At 44.8% G+C, this 21824-nt stretch overlaps 1 long non-coding RNA gene across 2 annotated transcripts in view; it reads right to left on the reverse strand.

Annotated features, from left to right (window-relative positions):
* LOC140469981 (uncharacterized) overlaps positions 1–21161 on the reverse strand; it is a 49763-nt gene extending 28602 nt beyond the window's left edge. For both annotated transcript variants that reach the window (XR_011956253.1, XR_011956252.1), the window contains exons 1-4: positions 21082–21161; positions 12782–12888; positions 10279–10378; positions 7301–7405 (exon numbers count right to left, since the gene is read on the reverse strand). This is a non-coding gene — a long non-coding RNA (uncharacterized lncRNA). The remainder of the gene's footprint in view (positions 1–7300; positions 7406–10278; positions 10379–12781; positions 12889–21081) is intronic.
* Positions 21162–21824: the final 663 nt, after the last annotated feature.

Consider the following 21824-nt stretch of genomic DNA (forward strand, 5'->3'; position numbering starts at 1 on the left):
CTCTCAGTGTTTCTGTAAATTAAATATCCTGGAAACAAATCTGTTTCTGGTTGAAATGACTGATTAAGCTTCTCAGCTCCAAGGAGAATTGTCAGGTCTTTTGCTAGCTCTCCATAAAAGAGAAATCTATCTTAATTTGAATTTATTAGTGTCATAGAGATGCACAGCACAGAAACAGACACTTGGGTCCAACTAGTCAATGCCGCCCAGATATCCTAAATTAATCTCGTCCCATTTGCCAACACTCGGCCCATATCCTTCTAAACGTTTCCGAAACACGTACCCAATCAGATGCCTTTTAAATGTAATCCTACCAGCCTCCACACTTCCTCTGGCAGCTCATTCCATACACGTACCATATTCAGCTTGAAAACATTGCTCTTTAGATCGCATTTAAATCTTTTCCCTCACACCTCACGTCTGTGCTCTCTGGTTTTGGACTCCCCTAACCTGGGAATAAGACCTTGGCTCTTCACCCTAACCATGTCCTTCACGATTTATCAACCTCGAAGGTCACCTCTCAGCATCCGATGCTCCAGTGAAAACAGCCCGAGCCTATTCAGCCTCTCTGTATGGGTCAAACCCTCAACCCTAGAAACATCTTTGCACACCTTTTCTGAATCCTTTCATGTTTTATTATATCATTCCGATAGCAGGGAGCCTAGGACTAAAATCAGAATTCCAGAAATGGCTGAATCAATGTCCTGTACAGCTGCAAAATAATGTCGCAACTCCTATACATAATGCACAGACCAATAAATGCAAGTTAACCAAATGCCTTCTTCACCACCCTGCCTATTGCACTTTCAAAGAACTATGAACCTGCACCTCAACATCTCTTTGTTCAGCAACACTCCCCAGGCCCTTCCCTGATTTGTTTTTCCAAAATGCAGCACCTCACATTTATCTGAATTACACTCCATCTGCCACTCCTCAGCCCAGTTGTTTGAAGTCTCATTGTTCTCTGAGGTTACTTTCTTCCCTGTCCACTGCATCTCCAATTTTGGTGTCTCTGTAAAGTCACTAATCATAGCTCCTATATTCACATAGAAATCATTTATATAAATGATGAAAAGCAGTGGACCCAACACCAATCCTTACACCATATTGCTCAGCACAGATCTCCAGTCCGAAAAGCAACCCTTCACCACTATCCTCTGTCTCCAATTTTCCAGCCAATTTTGTATAATTTGTTAACCAGTCTGTTATGTTGAACCTTGTTGAACGTCTTTCTGAACTCTAAGTTAGTGATTTCCATGCACAAAGCCATGCTGACTATCCCTAATTATTTCTTGCCTTTCCAATTACATCCAAATCCTGTCCCTGAGAACCCTTCCAGCAACTTGCCTGACTTCAGGCTCATCGGTGTATTGTTCCCTGGACTTTCCTCATCACCTTTCTCAAATAATGGCACCCGTCTTACAGCACATCACCTGTGGTTATTGGTGATACAAATATCTCAGCGAGGGGCCCGGCAATCACTTCCTTAACTTCCCACAAAGTTCTGGGACACACCTGATCAGGTCCCAGGGATTTATTCAGCTTTATGTATTATCAGATATCCAGTACCTCATTCTCTGTAATATGGACACTTGTCAAGTTATCACTATTTATTTTTCCAAACTGTCTCACTTCCACATCCTCGAAGTAAAAGCTGACATGAAATCCTCCCACCCCGGATGGTTCCACAGACAGCCTTGCTGATCTTTGAGGGTCCCTAATCTCTGCCTGGTTACTCTTTTGTCCGAGGTGTATTTGTCGAATCTCTTTGGGTTCTTCCTTAAACCTATTTCCCAAAGCTATCTCATGTCCCCTTTTAGCCCTCATGGTTTCCCCCGACTATACTCCTACTGCCCTTTTACTCCTGGAGGGATTCACGCAAACCCTGTACCTGCCATATCCCTCCTTCATTTTCTTGACCAGGCCCTCAATTTCTCTCGACAGGCAGCATTCCTTACACCTCCCAGCCTTGGCCTTAACAGGAACATACTGTCTGTGTACTCTCGTTGTTGCAGGCCTATGGATGCAATGGCAGATGAGGACATAGAAGCATTCTCAGTAAAGAGGTGGTGTTGGGAAGGATAACAGCCGAAAGGTAGATGGGTCGTCTGGCCGTGATGGAGTGCATCCCAGGAGACTATAACAGATGGCAGAGGCTAAATAGCAAACGCACTCGTGATAATTCACTAAAATGTGCTGGACTCTGGGACGGTTCTGACAGATTAGATAGCTGCAGATGTGATGCCAATATTTTTAAATGGACCTGTTAGCATAACATCTGTAGTGGGGGAAATGCTCGATCTCTCAAGGAAGAAATAGTGAGCTATCTGGATAGAAATTGTCTCAGAGCAGACACAGCATCGATTCATGAAAGGTAGACAACACTAAGCTGAGTGGTAGAGCAATGTGTGCAGAGGCCACTGTAAGTCTGCAGAGGGATACGGATAGGTTAAGTGAGTGGGTAAGGGTCGAACAGATGGAGGACAATGTTGGGAAATGTGAGGTCCTCCATTTTGGTCGGACTAACAGCTAACTGATGAAATGGTGAAAACTTGCAGCAGGCTGCTGTACAGAGGGAGCTGGGTTTTCTTGTGCATGATTCACAGGAAGTTGGTTTGCAGGTGCAGCAGGTAAATAAGACAGTGAAGGGAATATTGTCCTTCATTGCTAGAGGGATGGTTATGCTGCAGCTGTACAGGGTGCTGGAGAGGCCACACCTGGAGTACTGTGTACAGGTTTGGTATCCTTAGTTCAGGAAGGATGTACTGGCACTGGAGAGGGTGCAGTGGAGGATCACTAGTTTGAGTCAGGATTTCAGAGGGTTGGCGTATGCAGAGAGATTGAGAAAACTAGTTCTATACTCATTGGAATTTCGAAGTATCGGGGGGTTGGATAGGAAAAAAATTGAAATTATTAAGGGAGTAGATAAACTTGAAGCAGGGAGGTGATTTCCACTGGGGACAGAGCAAAATAGGGAGCAGAGAGTCAAAATAAGGGGATATCAGATTTAGGACTGAGATCAGGATGGACTTCTTCAGATAAATCTGTGAATCTGTGGAATTTGCTGCTGAGTGCAGCAGTTGACGTTATCAACTTGACTATCGTTAGGTCAAAAGGTAGATTTGTGAACAGGAAAGGAATTAAGGGTTATAGTGAGAGAACAGGAAAGTGGAGCTGAGGCCATGAAAAGATCAGCCCTGATCTTATTGAATGGCAGAGCAGGCTTGAGGGGCCAGGTAGCCTACTCCTGCTCCTCTTCCTTCTGTTCTTTTGTTCCCACTTTCCAGCCATCCCTTTACCTGGGAATAGCAAAGAAATATTGAAGGTTCTCGCCTTGTACCGTCAAAATTCGCCTTTGTCCAATTTAGAACACCGTTTAGATCTGGTTTATTATTTTCTGTAACTATTTTAAAACTAGTAGAATTATCAGAGAATCCTGAGTGTGGAAGCAGGCCATTCGGCCCATCACATCCACACTGACCCTCAAAGCCTCCTACCTTAAACCTGTAACGCTGCATTTCCCACGGCTAATCCACCTAGCCTGCACATCCCTGAACAATATGGCCAATTCAGCCTGGAATATCCACCCAACCTGTATATCTTTAGATAGTGGGAGGAAACCACAGCAAACAGACGAAACCCACGCAGGTAATAACAACAAGGTGATCATCCCTTTCTTATTTCCCAGGTCAACCTAAGTAACTTCGCTGGACGTAATCTCAGAATATCCTCCCTCAGCACAACTGTAATGCTACCCCTAATCAAAAAGGCCACTCCGCCCCCTCTCATGTCCCCCTTTCTATCCTTCCTCTTGCATCGATACCCTGGAACATTACGCTGCCAGTCCTACCCATCTCTGAGCAACGTTTCTGTAATACCCATGATATCCCAGTGCCACATTCAAAACCATACCCTGAGCCCATCTGCCTTCCCTGTCAGGCCTCTTGCATTGAAGTCAATGCAGTGTAACTTGTCAGTTCTACCTGGTTCTGTGCCTTGCCCTTGCCTGCCTTGACCGCCTGACTTCTGAACTGTACCAGCCTCAGACTTACCTCTTTTCTCACTATCTCTTTGAGTTTACCCACACTCCCTCACTGGTTTAATGACTCCTGAGTAGCACGAGCAAATCTCCCTGCTTGGATATCAGACACCTTCCAATTCAGGTACAATCCATCCTTCTTATGCACATCAACTCTACTCAAGAGGAGATTACAATGATCAAAAGATGTGAATCCTTCTGCCCTACACCAGCTCCTTAGCCAATCATTCATCTCCTCCATCCTGCTATTCCTAGTCTCACGAGCATGGAGCACCTGGAGTAATCCACATATTATGACCGAGGACCTGGTTTATTATACTCCAGGCTAATTTGCTATATTCTCTCATCAGGCCATTTATCTTTTCCCCTTCCTTTTTCATTGGTACCAATGTACAATGACCTCCCACTGGTCATTCTTTCCTTTGAGAATATTCTGCTACCTGTCCGAAACATCCTTGACCCTGGCACCAGGGAGGTATCACCCCATTCTGATGTCTCACTGTTAGCTGCAGAAACAGCAGTCTGTGCCCGACTAGAAAGTCCCTTATCATCCTTGAGCGTTTGGAATCTGATAGACCTCTCATTATAGTGGAGCCAATCTCAGTAACAGTAACTTGGCTGTCAGTGCAACATTCCCTGAAAGTCTATGACCACCTACATTATCCAAAACAGTAAACATGTTTGAGATGGGGAGAGCCACAGGAGACTCATGGCTGAAAAAAATGTGTTGCTGGAAAAGCGCAGCAGGTCAGGCAGCATTGAAGGAGCAGGAGAATCAACGTTTCTGGCACAAGCCCTTCTTATGCTCGAAACGTCGATTCTCCTGCTCTTAGTGCTCGAAACGTCAATTCTCCTGCTCCTTGATGCTGCCTGACCTGCTGCGCTTTTCCAACAAAACATTTTTCAGCTCTGTTCTCCAGCATCTGCAGTCCTCACTTTCTCCACAGGAGACTCCTGCTCTACCTACCTCCCTCTCCTACCTTTCCGAGAGGTAACCCATCTACCTGACTGTATCGGCAGTTTTCCGGCCTGAAACTGCCACCTATCACACATCCTGACTCTTGTAAATTCTTCATTACCATTAAGTACTGCTCCATCTGATCCATGTGATCCAAGAGGACTTGCATCACTTCCTGCAGGCTATCATCAGGATCATTCAAACTCCCCCTACTCTCCTCCAGGAAGTGCACATCACTGTACGAATGGCCATCTCTGCACCTTAATCTGTAGATCCAGAAAAAGGCAGAGTCTTACAGCTTTACAAAAGACTACTCTCGAATACATTGGTACCTGTATTTTATATTTAAAACATTCAACCAAAAGATCATAACAGAGGCATTTAAACTAGTAAACACTCACCCTACTGAATGTTTTACTTTTTACAATCCGCAACAGAGTAAGATTTACCTTTTAAGAGACTGAAACCCACTGAGCTGATCCCCGGCTGCGAGTCACAGACATACAGCACGGAAACAGACCCTTCAATCAAACTCGTCCATACCGACCAGATATCCGAACCTAATCTTTTCCTATTTGCCAGCACTTGGTCGATATCCCTCTAAACCCTTCCTATTCATATACCCATTCAGAAGCCTAATAAATGATGCAATTGTACCAGCCTTCACAACTCCCTCTGGCAGCTCATTCCATAAACGCACCACTGTCGCATGAAAAAGTTGCCCCTTAGGTCCCTTTTATATCTTTCCCCTCTCGCGCTAAATCTATGCCCCCTCGTTCTGGACTCCCCCACTCCAGTGAAAATACCTTGTCTATCTATCCGATCCATGCTCATGATTTTATAAATCTCGGAGATCACGCCTCAGCCTCTGACACTCCAGGGAAAACAGCCCCAGCCTGTACAGCCTCTCCCTATATCTCAAACCCTCCAACCCTGGCAATATCCTTATAAATCTTCTGTGAACCTTTCTAGTTACACAACATCCTTCTGACAGGTGGAGAACAGAATTGCGCAGAATATTGCAAGAGTGGCCAAACCAATGTCCTGAACAGCCGCAACATGACCTCCCAACTCTCTTACTCAATACTCTGGCCAATAAAAGAAATCATACCAAACACCTTCACGATCCTATCTACCTGCGCCTCTACTTTCAAGGAGCTATGAACCTGCACAACAAGGTCTCTTTGTTCAGCAACACTCCCCAGGACCTGACCATGATGTGTATCAGTCCTGCTAAGCTTTGCTTTCCAAAATAGAGCACCTCGCACTTATCTGAATTGAACTCCATCTGCCACTTCTCAGCCCATTTGCCCATCTGATCAAAATCCCATTGAAATCTGAGGTAACCTTCTTCACTGTCCACTACACCTCCAATTTTGATGCCATCTACAAACTTACTAACAATACCTCCTGTGTTCACATCCAAATCATTTATATAAATGATGAGAGGTAGTGGACCCAGCACCGATCCTTGTGGCACTCCACTAGTCACAGGCCTCCAATCTGAAAAATAATCATCCATCACCACCACCCTATGTCTTCTGCCTTTGAGCCAGATCTATATCCAAATGGCTACTTCCATGAGATCTAACCTTGCTAACCAGTCTCCCATGGGGAACCTTGTCGAATGCCTTACTGAAGTCCATATAGATCACATCTACTACTCTTCTCTCATCAATCCTCTTTGTTACTTCTTAAAAACCAGATCAAGTATGTGACACATGATTTCCCATGCAGAAAGTTATGCTGACTATCCCTAATCAGTCCGTGCTTTTCCAAATACACGCAAATCCTATCGCTCAGGGCTCCCTCCAACACCTAGTCTAGCACAGCGTCTGTAGTTCCCTGGCTTGTCCAAACCACCTTCGTTAAATAGTAGCACCATATTAACCAACCCGCAGTCTTCTGACACCTCAGCTGTGACTATCAATAATACAAAAATCTCAGCAAGAGGCCCAGAAATCACTTCCATCGCTTCCTACAGAATTTTTTGGATACACCTGATCAAAGCCTGGGGATAGATCCACCTTTATGCATTTCCAGACATCCAGAACTCTGCAGTATGGACATTTTTCAAGATGTAACCATTTATTTCCCCACATTTTACATCTCCCGTGTCCTTCTCCACAGTAAATACTGATGCAAAATATTGCATCTTGATAAAACAAACAAGGGCAGGACTTACACTAATTAAAAGTAAGGCTTTGAGTAGTGATATGGAACAAAGAGACCGAGGGGTTCAGGTTTTCTTAGTCTGTGTCACATGTAGACAGGGTGGTTAAGAAGGTGGTTAGCACACTTACCTTCATTGCTCAGACCTCTGAGTACCGGAGTTGGGAATTTAGGTTGAGGCTGTACAGGATGTTGGGGAGGCCTCTTCTGGAATACTGCGTCCAGTTCTGGTTGTGCTGTTATAGGAAGGATATTATTAAATCGGAGCGGATTCGGAAGAGACTAACCGGGATGTTGCTGTGAATGGAGGGATTGTGTCACAAGGAGAAGCTGGATAGGCTGGGATGCTTTTTCACTCAAGCGTAAGAGGTGGTGGGGGGGGGGGGGTGGAATTCAAGACCTGGGTGCATACAATTTGAAAATAGATGAGAAAGGTTTGAAAAACTAATTGGGGATTTGTTTTTACTTTTACATGTGTGAAGTGAACTCCCAGAAAAAGAGGCAGCTGTGAATACAATTACAATGTTTAAAAGACATTTAGACAAGTCCATAAATAGGAAATGTTTGGATGAATGTGGACCAAGCGGAGGCAGGTGCGATTAGATTAGTTGGGAATTATGGTCGACACGGACTGGTTTAACCACAGGGTCTGTTACTATGCTGTATCACTTTATGACTAATTCTCGCTATCTCTGTGAATTCCTCCATCCTCACAACTCCCCAGATCTCTGTCACCTCATCCAGACTTAACTCTTCCTTATCTCTAGAAGTCCTCTCTAGCCTCAGAACCATCACTATCTCTGGTATCACAAACATGTCAATCTCTATAACATCCTCCAATCTCCTCCTGTCTCATCACCCTCACGATCTCTAATCTTGACAACCTCCACAAATCTGTCCTTCTCCACAGTAAACACTGATGCCACTCGTTTAGTATCCCCCCAACAACCCCATCTCCTGCGTCTTCACACATAGGCTGCCTTGCTGATCTTTGAGGTGGCCTATTCTCTCTCTAGTGACCCATTTGCTCTTAATGTATTTGTAAAAACCCTTTCCCTATTCGCCAAAGCGGTCTCCTGTCCCCTTTTAGCCTTACTGATTTTACCCTTAAGTATACTCCTCTTGCCTTTATACTCGAAGGATGTTTGTGATTTGTTGGATTGGAATAAATGCAAAATATTACATCTTGGTAAAACAAACGAAGGCAGGACTTACACTGATTAAAAGTTGGGCCTCGGATAGTGATATGGAACAAAGAGACCGAGGGGTTCAGGTCTTTGAAGTATGTGTCACATGCAGACGGGGTGGTTCAGAAGGGCTTTAGCACATTTGCCTTCATTGCTCAGATCTTTGAATATAGGAGTTGGGACGTTATGTTGAGGTATTACAGGATGTTGGGGAGGCCTCTTCTGGAATACTGTGCCCAGTTCTGGTTGTGCTGTTATAGGAAGGATATTATTAAATTGGAGCAGGTTCAGAAGAGATTTACCAGAATGGTGATGGGAACAGAGGGATTGAATTATAAACAGAGTCCTGATAGGCTGGGTCCCTTTTCACTGGAGCACACAGGAGGCTGAGGGGTGACCTGATTAGAGGTTTATAAAATCCTGAAGAGTTTCGGTGATGTGAACAGCAGGTGCCCTTTCCAGGAGGGGACGCAATTCAAGACTGGGGACATACTTTTTAACGTGAGAAAAGGAAGGGTTTAAAAAGAAGTTCCGGATTTATATTTTGTTTTTGCACAGAGAGTGGTTCACATGTGGAACAAACTTGCAGAGGACGTGATAGATGTGAATACAATTACAATTTCAGGGTGGCACTGTGGCTCAATGGTTCGTGCTGCTACCTCTCAGCGCCAGGGACACAGGCTCAATTCCTGTATTGGGTGACTGTCCATGTGGAGTTTGCATATTCCTCCCCATGACAGCATGGGTTCCTCCAGGTGCTCCCGTTTCCTCCCACAATCCACAGATGTACAGGGTAGGTGAACTGGCCGTGCTCAATTGCCCATAGTGTTCAGGAATGATTGGGTTGAGTGAATTAGTCAGGGGTAAATGTAGAGCAAGAGGGTAGGGGAATGGGATTCTAATAGGAAAAAAAACATTTGGACCCGTATATCAATAGGGAGTGCTCGGATGGACTTGGACCAAGTGGAGGCAGGTGCGATTAGTTCAGTTCGAATTTATGGTCGACACGGACTGGTTAGACCACAGGGTCTGTGTCGATGCTGTGTAACTTTATGACTCGTTATCTCTGTAAATTCCTCTATGTTTGGAACTCTCCCTATCAGTGCCACCTCATCCAGCCTTACAAATCCTCCACATCTCTATAATTCCACTCCAGCCTCAAAATCCAAAAACCTCTATCACAAATATTTCTATCTCTGTAATATCCCCCATCCTCACAATCCTTTCCAACTTGCATCTCCTCCAGCTTCATTATCATCCCCATGTCTAATCCCCTCCAGTCTCTCAAAGCTCTGCTATATCTGCCTTTCGTTATTTCCAGCTTTCAGGATGCCCAATGTTTATTTCTCACTTGATGATGGCCCTTTCCAATTCCTGCGCTGAGCTTCTGAATTTCCTCTTAAAACTCTGCATCTCACGTTTCTCCCAAAAACATTGACCAATCACGTGCCATCTATTCTAGTATCACCTTTTCTGACCTGATGTCCAATGGAGCCTGTCATATTCCTATAATAAACATCTCAGCGGTCTACAAGACAGAAAAACGCTCTAGTGGTACATTGGGTCTGTGAGAAAGAAAACTTTCTTTCATACTGTTGAGGGCTGCACTGATGCAGGCAAGTGGAGAATGTTCCAACACGATCCTGATGCGTGCCTTATAGAGAGCAAACAGACACTGGGGAATCAGGGGTTTGGGAAAACTGAGATTGTTCTCCTTGTAGCAAAGGAAATTGAGGGGAGCTGAGAGACAAGTGCTTACAAAACATATACATCAGGATGTTAAACCTTACACTCATCAATTCATCATAAATGGATTACTGGACACATATTGAAGATTTCGGGGAGATCGATTGACAGGACGGTTTGATTCAAAGGAGAATTTTTATGCAGAAAATGGAATTGAGCTGGAACAAAATACTCACACACAGTGCAAATATCCAGGTCCTGATGAATGGAGTAATTCAATCAGAGTTTGGCGTTACAATTACTGAGATTGACATCTGAATATCCACCTGTAGTATCCTGTAATACAAGTTTATAAAATCTGTCACTGTCAGGTCAGGTTAGAAACTCACACCATCCCCTCCTCCTGGTCCAGGATGACTGTACACATCACCCCTTGTGGAGACCAGTAGTCAGCTCAGGGGGAAATCTGTGTGGGTTTCTATGAGTTTCCACCTTGGGACTTCATGTGACTGAACAGGGCAGATCTTTGACACATGGGAGAGAATGTTCCAAGAGTCAGTGAGATGCGGACAGCAGGATTTTCTTCCTTTTCTTTCCTTCCGTGCTGCCGCTGTGCCTCATCAATAAGACATGGAGGGTGAAAGTCTCATGCAGCTTGATGGGCAAGTTCTGACCAATGGGCAGCAAGATATTCCCAATCCTTCCAAAGAGTCTCTCTGAAAAGACAGCAACTCAGCATGCTTCACACTGCCCGGTGCTCCCTGGAAAGGTTGAGAAGAATGAGGGGGGAATCTCCGAGAAAATGCAGACCAGTATACTTCCAAAAGGATTATAAACTGTTTACAGAGAGGGATTCGTTGGAGAAGTGGACACCAAGTTGGCAAATGGCGCATAACTTGGGATAATGTGAAGTTGTTCATTTTGGAGGAGTTAATAAAAGAACAGAGGACTATTTAAATGGTAGAAATGTAGAAACCTGCAACACAAAAGAGACCAGGAGGTAATTGTGCAGGAAACACAGAAAGCCAGCACACAGTTACAACAGGTCATCAGGAAGGGAGATGAAACGTTGTTCCTTGTTTGAAGGGATTTGCAGTATAAGAGTTTGGAGTATATACCTGAGAGCAACTTTATAAAGTGCGAGTGAGACTACATATGGAGTAATGAGAGACATTTTGGACCCTTTATATAAGGAAAGACATCACTTCATCGGAGGCATTTAGAGAAGATTGACTGGGATGATCCCTGGTTTGCAGGGACTCCCTTTTAAGAAAAGGCTGAAGAAGTTGGGACTCGACTCACTGGATTTGGGGGAGAATGAGAGGGGATCTTATTGAAACACATTGGCTTATTAAGGGGTATAAAAGGGTAAATACTGAGAGGATGTGTCCCATCATGAGGGAACCTGGAACCAGACTCTGGGGCAGTTGCAGAATCAAGGGTTCTGTTTTAGATTTGTCAACTTTAATGCAACACAGACATGGGTAAGGGGTTTCAGTAGCAATGGAGCTGGGGTGAGGTGGAGAAAAATAACATTTTAGAGATTGGAGTTCCTGGTGTTTGCGATTGTGTAGATGTCTGATCAGAAGGTCACCTTGGGGTCAGAATATGAGAGCAATATTGTGAAGTCCTGCCTCAGGCATTTCCCAGTAAGAGGGATGGGCTCAGCAATAAGGGAAAGGAATTTGTAATAGCAACTGAAGGCAATGGGTTTAACCATTGCAGTGTTTCATTGGAGGAAATTGCAGCCAAACGTGTGGTAAGCAGTTTGATGAATGAGTAACAGTGGAGCAATGGAGAGGGATGATAGGGAGAGAGAGCTGGGCATTGTCAGTCTACATGGGAAACCAATACGATGTCACCTCCTGGCAGTATGTAGGTGAGATACAGGAGGGCACAAAGATAGATCCTGGATGGACACCACATATGAGGAATCCAGAAAGGAAAGGGAGAGTGGAGATGGAGCAGGACCTTGACGTCAAACATTAGTTCTTAGCAGAATTGGAGAGAAGGACATAACCAGAAAAGACAGACAGAACAACGAACAATATTTGTGAATGGGTGAGGGGGAGTGATGAGGAGGGGCCCGACTCAAAACTGCTATTCCTACATCAGTGACATCACCCAACTCCACCCTAGTCTCAGCTCATTTACTGAAATACTCGTGCATCCTTGTGTTATCTCCAGACTTCGTTCTCCAAACACACTCCTGGCCAGCCTCCCACATTCAAATTACATATAATCTCAAGAGTATCGAAAACCCTACTGCCCAAGTGCTCACTTGTACCAAAACTTGTTGATTCATCAAAAGGCTTCTATTTACAAGCAACAATTTAAAATTCTCTCACTTGATGTAATTCCTGGCTGTGAACATCCCTGTCTCCCTGCACCACACAACCTGTGAGACCTCGACAACTCATTTTCTTTCAGACTCCCAAAGATGCATTTATTCATTGCTTCACCGGTCTGGCTGTTTCGACAGTTGTCAAGGCAACACGGTCTGGAATTCACTTCCTGACCCTCTCAGACCTGCTTTTATTCTTTAAGGTATTCCTGAAAACCTGCTTATTTGGCAATACTTTTGATAACCTACCTAATATCCCCATCTGTGGCCTTATGTCAGAAATTCTCAATGTCTGTGAAATTATAAAAATGATAAAAATACAAACTGCTGTTGGTTTGCACACACATTGTCAACTCTTCACTGTCGCTGAATGAATAACCTATAACATCTCTTACCCAAGAACATTGTGGGAGCACCTTCACCACACGAACTGCAGCTGTACAAGGAAGTCAAACATCGTCCTCTCCACAGGCAATGGGGCTTTGGCATTAATCACTGGTGTCTGTGGAGAGAGAAGCATTGTTGATATTTCAGGGAGGGCTAAATGCATTACAGGAAATGAGAATGTTGCAGAATATGATGGTCAGAAATGGAAGGAAAATGCACTCTTTTGTTGAAAAAAAAAGAATTATTCACTGTCAAAGATACTGTGGAAAATTTAGTCCGTTTAGAGAGGAGCACATTGTCAGGGGTTGGGCAGCAGAGGAAAATTAACTAACAAAAGGTCTGTGAAAGTAACAGGAAAACACTAAACAAGTCAAACAGCCTGTGCCCAAAGACTTTAACTCCCCTTCCCGCTGCACCAAAGATATGCAGGTCCTGGGCCATCTCCACCGCCAAATCCCAGGCATCTGATGCCTGGACGAAGAACGCCTCATCTTCTGTGTTCAGATCCTCCAATCACATGGGATCAATGTGGATTTTACCAGTTTCCTCATTTCCACTCCACCCACCTTATCCCAGATCCAGCCTTCCAACTCGGCACTGCCCTTTTGACCTGTCCTACGTTTCCAACTTCCTTCCCACCAATCGGCTGCTGCCTGACCTGCTGTGCTTTTCTAGCATCACACTCTTTGACATTGAAAACATCCTGACTCTGACACTGTGTAAATCCTGCCCTATCACTCCCTGCCAAGGAAGGCTGCGCATGCGTCCCCCTACAGCTTGCCCCTCTCAAAGTTGGCAGCCACACACACGTGTCCCGTGGATCACTGCCCCCAATAAAGATGGCGGCGATCACTCACACCTTTCACCATTTGAAGCATTTTCCCGTTTGCCACAAACACGGGCCTGGGATTTTCAAATTTGTGTTTTCCCATGTGCACTAAGTTCTGTAAAACGTCTCAGCCCGTTCCATTAAAATTTCCTTCTCTTCCTGGTCAATATGTCTTTCCTTAACCATGTACTGCACCTTCACACATTTCCAATGCCTTGGTCACAACATCACAGTGCTGCCAGTGAAGGTTATCACGTGGTATCACTTCATTCCTGATGAAGGGCTTTTGCCCGAAACGTCGATTTCGCTGCTCCTTGGATGCTGCCGGAACTGCTGTGCTCTTTCAGCACCACTAATCCAGAAGCTTATCACATGGTTGAGTGTAGCCACGCCCCTCATTCACTCAGACCAACCGGCATTACCTTGTCTTCCAGCCCTGTCCCCATCCTCTTATTGGTCCTGCACTGAGATCAATCACCAGAGGCCCTTTGTGGCTGGAGCATGCTCAGTGCTTCCTGCTTTTGCTGCTGTTCATCAGGTACAAGAGAGAGTGTTCATTCCTGTTTCTCCTAATGTCAGACATTAACAACAACGAACTGCATTGTATGGAGCCTTTCACACTGACAAGTCTCCTGAAGTGCTTCACGAATGCTGGAAACATTGATTAAAGAGAACAACTTTAAGATACATCTTTGAGGAGTACTGAGGGGGTTGGGAAGGATATTGAAGAGGTTTTTAGATCAGACAAACCATCTAAAGAGCAACCCACCCAGACCCATTCCCCTACATCTAACACTACGGGCAATTTAGCGTGGCCATTTCACCTAACCTGTACATTTTTGGACTGTGGGAGGAAAGCGGAGCAGCCAGAGGAAACCCACGCAGACACTGGGAGAATGTGCAAACTCCACACAGACAGTTGCCGGAGGTGGGAATAGAACGCGGGTCTCTGGCACTGTGAGGCAGCAGTGTTAACCACTGTGCCACCGTGCCGCCAATCTGCAACTTTGTCCTCTGCAGCTCCAATCATGGAGTGATGTCTGTGGAGAACAGCTTACGACGGAGACAGTTAGTGGCTAACCGTAGTTTAGCAACCCCATGTCCTAGCCCCCCTACCCCACACACCAGGCCTCGTTCTCACAGCCTGTCATTACACACTACCTATGGTTAGCCACTAACAGTCTCCACTAACAGCGAGTCGCCCTCCCCAGCCAGATCGTTATCACTCCTTTATCCAACCCTTCTTCTCACTCTATTCCCACCTATCCTTTACTCCTTACATCCTCCCCTAAACCCTACCTGCTCATATAAACCAACATTTTTTCTCTCAGTATCAGTTCTGAGGAAGGGACACTGGGTCTGAAACTTTATCTGATTTCTCTTCACAGATGCTGCCAGACCTGCTGAGCTTTTCCAGAACCTCCTGGTTGTTGTTTCTGATTTACATCTTCCGCAGTTCTTTTGGTTTTAATTTACCAGGAGTTTGTAATTCAGGTCCCACAGCCTCTGTCCCAGTCTCTGCTGTCTCTCCCAACCCCAAACAGTGACACTGCACCTGCACAGCTCATGGACCTGTGTCATCTTGCTGGCCACACCCCTCATTCACTCCCATTGGCTGCAGGACCACACAGATTCTCCTCCCATTAGTCTGGAGCTGCTGTCAATCAGCCGGGCCCCATTTTGATGAGAGTGGAGGGCTAATCCCTCTCTCTGCCCTGGGATGAGCTTCATCATTCACAGTGAATGGGGCAGTATCACAGAGCACAGGGCCTGGGGGCTATTCAGCCCATCGGGGCTGTACTCACTCCCTCTGGAGATGCTGCAAATCTGTCCCAATTCCCCTCCTATTTGCCCACAGCCCCCCAAATCTTTCCTGAAAAATTAAAATTTCAAGTCTGTTTCAGAATACCTGCTAAATCTGTGTCGTTCAGACTGTTCCAGAGGCTCAGAACTTACTGAGTACAATAATGTTCACATTTTCACTTTATATTATTTGCCAATTACTTGAAAGTAGCTACTAAACGTTGTGACAGTGTTAATAATTCGTCTCTCTCTCTGCAAATTCAAGACCTTGGAACCAAATCTGCACCAGGTCAAAATCACTGCTTCACCTTCTCACCTCCAAGGACACCTATCTGTGCTTCAGCTTGCTCTCCACAAAAGAGGAACGGATCTTAGTTTATTAACGTCATAGACATGTCCAGCACAGAAACAGGACTTCGGTCCAATTCATCCATGCCAACGAGGAATCCTAAACTACTGGAGTCCCATTTGCCAGCTCTTGGTCTGTATCCATCAAAACCCTTCCTGTTCACCTACCCAATCGGATGCCTTTTAAATGTTGTGATTTTATCAGCCTCCACTACTTTACCTGGCAGCTCATTCCATACACACACCACACTCAGCTTGAAAACATTGCCCCTTAGATTCCTTTTAAATCTTTGCCCTCTCAACCATGTGCTCTAGTTTTGGACCCACCTAAGCTCAAGAAAAAGAACCCCGGCTGCACACCTTATCCATGCCCCTGGTGATTTTATAAATCTCCATGAAGTCACCTCTCAATCTTTGAATCTCCAGGGAAATTAACCCCAGCCTATTCAGCCTCTCCCTGTAGCCCAAATCCTTCAATCCTGGCAACATTTTTGTAACTCTTGCCCGAACCTTTTCACGTTTCACAACATCCTTCCCAGAACAGGGAAAATCAAACTGAAAACAGAATACGAGAAATGGCTTCATCAATGTCTTTTAAATGTTGTAATTGTACTAGCGTCCACCCCTTCCCTTGGCAGCTCACTCCAAACATGCACTGCCCTCAAACTGTCCAACTCTGGCAAAGTCCTTGCAAACATTTTCTGAAATGTTTCAAGTTTCACAATATCATTCCTGGAACAGGGAGATTGGAACTGAAAACAGAATTCCAGAAGAGCCTTAATCAATGTCCTGTACAGCAACAACATGACGGAGAGCATAACAAACGCTGCATTCACTCCCTTACCTACCTGTGACTCTACTTTCAAGGAACTATGAACCTGCACTCCAAGGTCTCTTTGTTCAGCAACACTCCCCAGGACCTTACCAGTAAGTGTATAAGTCCTGCCCCGATTTGCCTTTCCAAAATCCAACAGCTAACAGTTATCTAAATTGAACTCTATCTGTCATTCCTTGCTCCACTGCCATTCTGATCAATATCCTGTTGTATTCTGAACTAACCCTCTTCGCTGTCCATAACAACTCCAAGTTTTGATGTCTTGTGTAAAGCTACTAATAATACCTCATATATTCACATTCAAGTCATTTATTTAAGGACCCAATAATCGATCCTTGTAGCACACTGCTGCTCACAATCCTCCAGTCCACAAAACAAACCTCCATCATCACCCTCTGTCGCTTACCATCAAGCCAGTTTTGTACCCAGATGGCTTGTTCTCCCTTCATTCCATGTTATGTAACCCTGCTAACCAGTCTGCTTTGTGGAACCTTGTCGAATGTCCATATAAACAAAGTTCACAGCCTGGTTTAATCAATTTTCTTTGTCACTTCAAAACATTCAGTCAAGTTAGTGAGACACGATTGTGCACGTACCAAGCCACATTGACAATAGTCAATGATTATTCCTTACTTTTCCAAATAGATGGATATCCTGTCCCTCAGAATCCCTTCCAACAACTTGCCTGCCACTGACTTCAGGCTCACTGTTCTCTTGTTCCATGGCCTCTCCTTACCACCTTTTAAAATAATGGCACCTCATCTGTCGCTATCAATGATACAAATACCTCAGAAGAGGCCCAACAATCACTTCCCTAGATTTCCAGAAAGTTCTGGGATACATCTGATCAGGTCCCAGGGCTTTATCCACCTTGATGCGATTCAAGACATCCAGTAACACCTCCACTATAACATGGATACTTTCATGTTCTCTCTGTTTATTTCTCCAAACTCTCGAGCTTCCATATCTTTCTCCAGTAAAAAGGACGTGAAATATTTGCATATCTTCCCCACACCCCGGTGGTTCCATAGACAGCCTCGTTAATCTTTAAGGGGTCCTATTCCCTGGTCCAGTTCATCTTTTGTCTGTGATATATTTGTTTAATCTCTTTGGGTTCTACTTAAACCATTTCCTGAAGCTATTTCATGTCAAACAGCATCAGCAGCAACAGAGCTAAACAATCCCACAACCAATGGAATAGATCGGAGCTCTGCAGTTCAGCCACACCCAGTTGTGAACGGTGATGGACAATTAAACAACTCACTGCAGGAAGCATCACAGATATCCCCACCCTTACTGATGGAGGAGCCTCACACCCTGCAACAGATAAGATGACAGCATTTGCAGCAATCTGCAGCCAGAAGTGCAAAGTGGGATGATCCATCTCAGCCTTCTCCAGTGGTTTCTAACATCACAGATGTGAGTTTTAAGCCAGTTTGATTCAGTTTGAATAACATCAAGAAATGGTTAAGTAGTGCAAACGCTATGGGCCCTGCAAAATTCTGGCAATAATACTGATGGTTTGAGCTCCACAACTTGCCACCCACCAAGCCAAGTACCGCTCCAGCACTGGCATCTACCGACAATGTGGAACATTGCCCAGGAATGTTCAACACAAAAACACAGGGCAATCCAACCCAGCCAATTTCCCTCTATCAGTCCACACTCGATCAGCAGTAAAGTGATGGAAGATGTCATCAACAGGACTACCAAGCAGCAGCTGCTCAGCAACAGTAAGCTGAGTGACACTCATTTTAGGCTCCACCAGGGCCACTCAGCTCCCGATTGTGTTACCGCCCTGATTCACAACCTGACAACCAGCTGAATCCCAGAGGTGAGGTGAGGGTGACAGCCCAGTCCCACTCCAAGATCACTATTTCTAGCCGATTCTACCCTTGTCTCAGCTCATATACTCTCATCCACCTTGTGTTATCTCCAGACTTCAGTATCCAAACACACTCCTGGCCAGCTTCCCACAGTAAATCTCCCTGTAATCTTCAGAAAAACTAAATCTCTGCTGCCCAAGTGCTCCCTCCTACCAAAACTTGTTGATCCATCAAAAGGCTCCTATTCATAATCAACAACATAAAGCCACAGAGATGTACAGCATGGAAACAGACCCTTCAATCCAACCCATCCATGCTGACCAGATATTCCAACCCAATCTCGTATCACCTGCCAGCATCCGGCCCACATCCATCAATTTAAAATTCTCACCCTTGATTTAATTCCTGGTTGTGATCATCCCTAGCTCGCCGCATCACACATCATTGAAGACCTCGACAACCCATTCTGTTCGAGACTCCCAATGATCTGTTAATTCATTACTTCACCTGTATGGCTGCTTTTACAGTTGGCAAAGCAATATTTTCTGAAATTCGCAGCCAAAACCTCACAGCTCTGCTTTCCTCCTTTAAGACATTCCTCAAAACTTGCTAATTTGGCAATGCTTTTGGTCACCTGACCTAATATCATCCTTCTCTGGCCTTATGTCTAAAGTTCCCAATAATATTTTTGTGAAATTATAAGCACGATGATAAAACTACAAACTGTTCTTGATTTGGACATTACCTTCAAATCATCACTGTTGCTGAATGAATACTCTGTAATGTCTCTTAACCAACCACATTGTGGGAGTACCTCCACCACACAAACTGCATCTGTACAAGAAAGTCAAACATCACCCTCTCCACAGGCAACAGGGCTTTGGCATTAATCACTGGTTTCTGTGGAAGGAGAAACACAGTTGATGTTTCAGGGAGTGCAAAACAGATTACAGGGAATGAAAATGGTGCAGAATTTGATAGTCAGAAATGGAAGGAAAATACACTTGCTTATTGGAAAAAAGAATTCTTGACTGTCAAATATTTTCCAGAAAAAAAATTAATAAGCGGCACATGGTCAGGGGCTGGGCAGCAGTGAAAAATTAATTTACAAAAATGTCTGTAAAAGTAATCATAAAATACTAAACCGACCAAAAATACACCATTGTTCGATACTGAGCAAGCTAGATATTGACAAAGTGCTCATAAGGGATCCCAGAGATGAAGCACAGCTGTATAAGCTATTATGATCCCACAGTCATAGAGACGTATAGCACCGACACAGACCCTTCGGTTGAACTCATCCTTGCCAACCAGGTATCCGAACCTAATCTATTCCCATTTGCCAGCACTTGGCCCATATCCCTGTAAACACTTCCTAATCGTATCATGTGTCTAGTTAGATGCCTTCAACAAGTTTTAATTGGACTAGCCTCCACCACTTCCTCTGGCAGCTCATTCCACCCACTGCATGAAAGAGTTGTCCTTTAGGCCCCTTTGAATTTTTGCCCCGTTCAACCTAAAGCAATGTCCTCTACTTTTGGACACCACTGCTCGAGGGAAAACATCTTGTTCATTTACTCTGTTCATGCTCTTCATGATTGTATAAACCTCCATAACATCACTGCTCAGCCTATGGCACTCCAGGGAAAACAGCCCCAGCCTTTTATGCCTCATCCTGTCGCTCAAATCCTCCAAACCTCACAACATCCTTATAAGTCTTTTTTGAAACCTTTCAAGTTTCACAGCACCCTTCTGATAGGAGGCAGGCCAGAATTGCACACAATATTCCAAAAGTGGCCTACGAATGTCCTGTACAGCAAAATGACCTCCCACATCCTATACTCAATGCTCTAACCAATAAAGGAAAATACACTGAACACCTTCTTCATCATCCTATCCACCTGCAACTTGACTCGCAAGGTCTATGAATCTGCAGTCCAAGGTCTCTTTGTTCCGCAAGCGTCTCCAGGGCCTTGCCATTCAGTGTATAAGTCCTGGGCTGAAAAAGCACAGCAGGTCAGGCAGTATCAAAGGTCAGGAGAATCGACGTTTCGGACATGAGCCCTTGATGCAGCTTGACCTGCTGTGATTTTCCAGCAACACATTTTTCAGCTCTGATCTCCAGCATCTGCAGTCTTCACTTTCCCCTAGTGTATAAGTCCTGCCCTGACTTGCTTTTCCAAAATGCAGCACCTCACATTAATCTAAATTAATCCGTATCTGATCGATATCTCAATGTAACCGGAGGTAAACTTCTTCACTATGCACAATACCTCCAATTTTGAATGACCTGCAAACTCAGTTACAACAGCAAGTCATTTAAATGAATGACAAAACAAATCCAGAAATAAACATTCATTTGAATGTGCTCTGTGCAAATCCTGCCCAATGACTCTGTACCAGAGAAAGGCTGCACATGCGCCTGGCTGCACCTTGCCCCCTACAAAGATGGCGGCCGCGCACGTGTCCAGTGAATCGTTGCCCCGAATAAAGATGGCGGCGCTCACTCAGGCCTGCAGCCGCGCTGAGGCAATTCCTCGTTTACTCCAAACACGGGACTGGGACGTTCAAATTTGTGTTTTCCGACGTGCACAACTTATTTGTAAAAACTCTCCGCTCATAACAACACAGTTTTTCTCCCGTTTCCCTGTTTATTTATTTCCTTACCGTATCCTTTCGCTCCATAACTTCCTGAGCATCCATTACAGCGACTCTCCTCCGCGTGCGAGGGTGATCACGTGGTTTAGTCTAGTTCTGCCCCTAGTTCACTTTGATTGGTTGGAGGATCTCCAGTTCCGCCCACCGTCCTTTCATTGGTCCGGAGCTGACATCAATCACCCGGGGGTCCCTTTGTTGGCTAGAGCATGCGTAGTGCGTGCTGCTTTTGCTGATATATTGGGTAATGTGATGGGAGAGTTCACTGAGGGGAAGGATCCCTTTGTGTGAGCTCTGCAGTAGATTTCCTTTATTCATGGAGGGAATTGCCTTCCTACTCATGACTGTATAGCTGTGATTGATGAATCAATGCCATCTGAACCAGTACATAAACACACCATTTTCACAATATCTGAGATCTTCAGCACATTGTATCACACTCTTCTTTGGAGATAAAAAAAGCATGAAATGGAGCCTCAAGGAATCAGAACAGGAGTAGGGCATTCATCTCCTCCAGCTTGTTCCCCCATTCTATCAGATCATGGCTGGGCCAACCCAGACCTCAACACCTCTTTTATGCTTGATCCGCATAGCCCTCAACTGCTCAATATTTCAAAAATCTATTTGCCCTCTTTTAGAATAATTTGAGATAGAATCATAAATTCCCTACTGAGTGGAAACATGCCCTTCGGCCCAACAAGCCACACTGACCCTCTGAAGAGTAACCCAACCAGATCCATTCCCCTACCACATTT

Source organism: Chiloscyllium punctatum, chromosome 50, assembly GCF_047496795.1.
Source record: "Chiloscyllium punctatum isolate Juve2018m chromosome 50, sChiPun1.3, whole genome shotgun sequence".
Classification (NCBI taxonomy): Eukaryota; Metazoa; Chordata; class Chondrichthyes; order Orectolobiformes; family Hemiscylliidae; genus Chiloscyllium; species Chiloscyllium punctatum.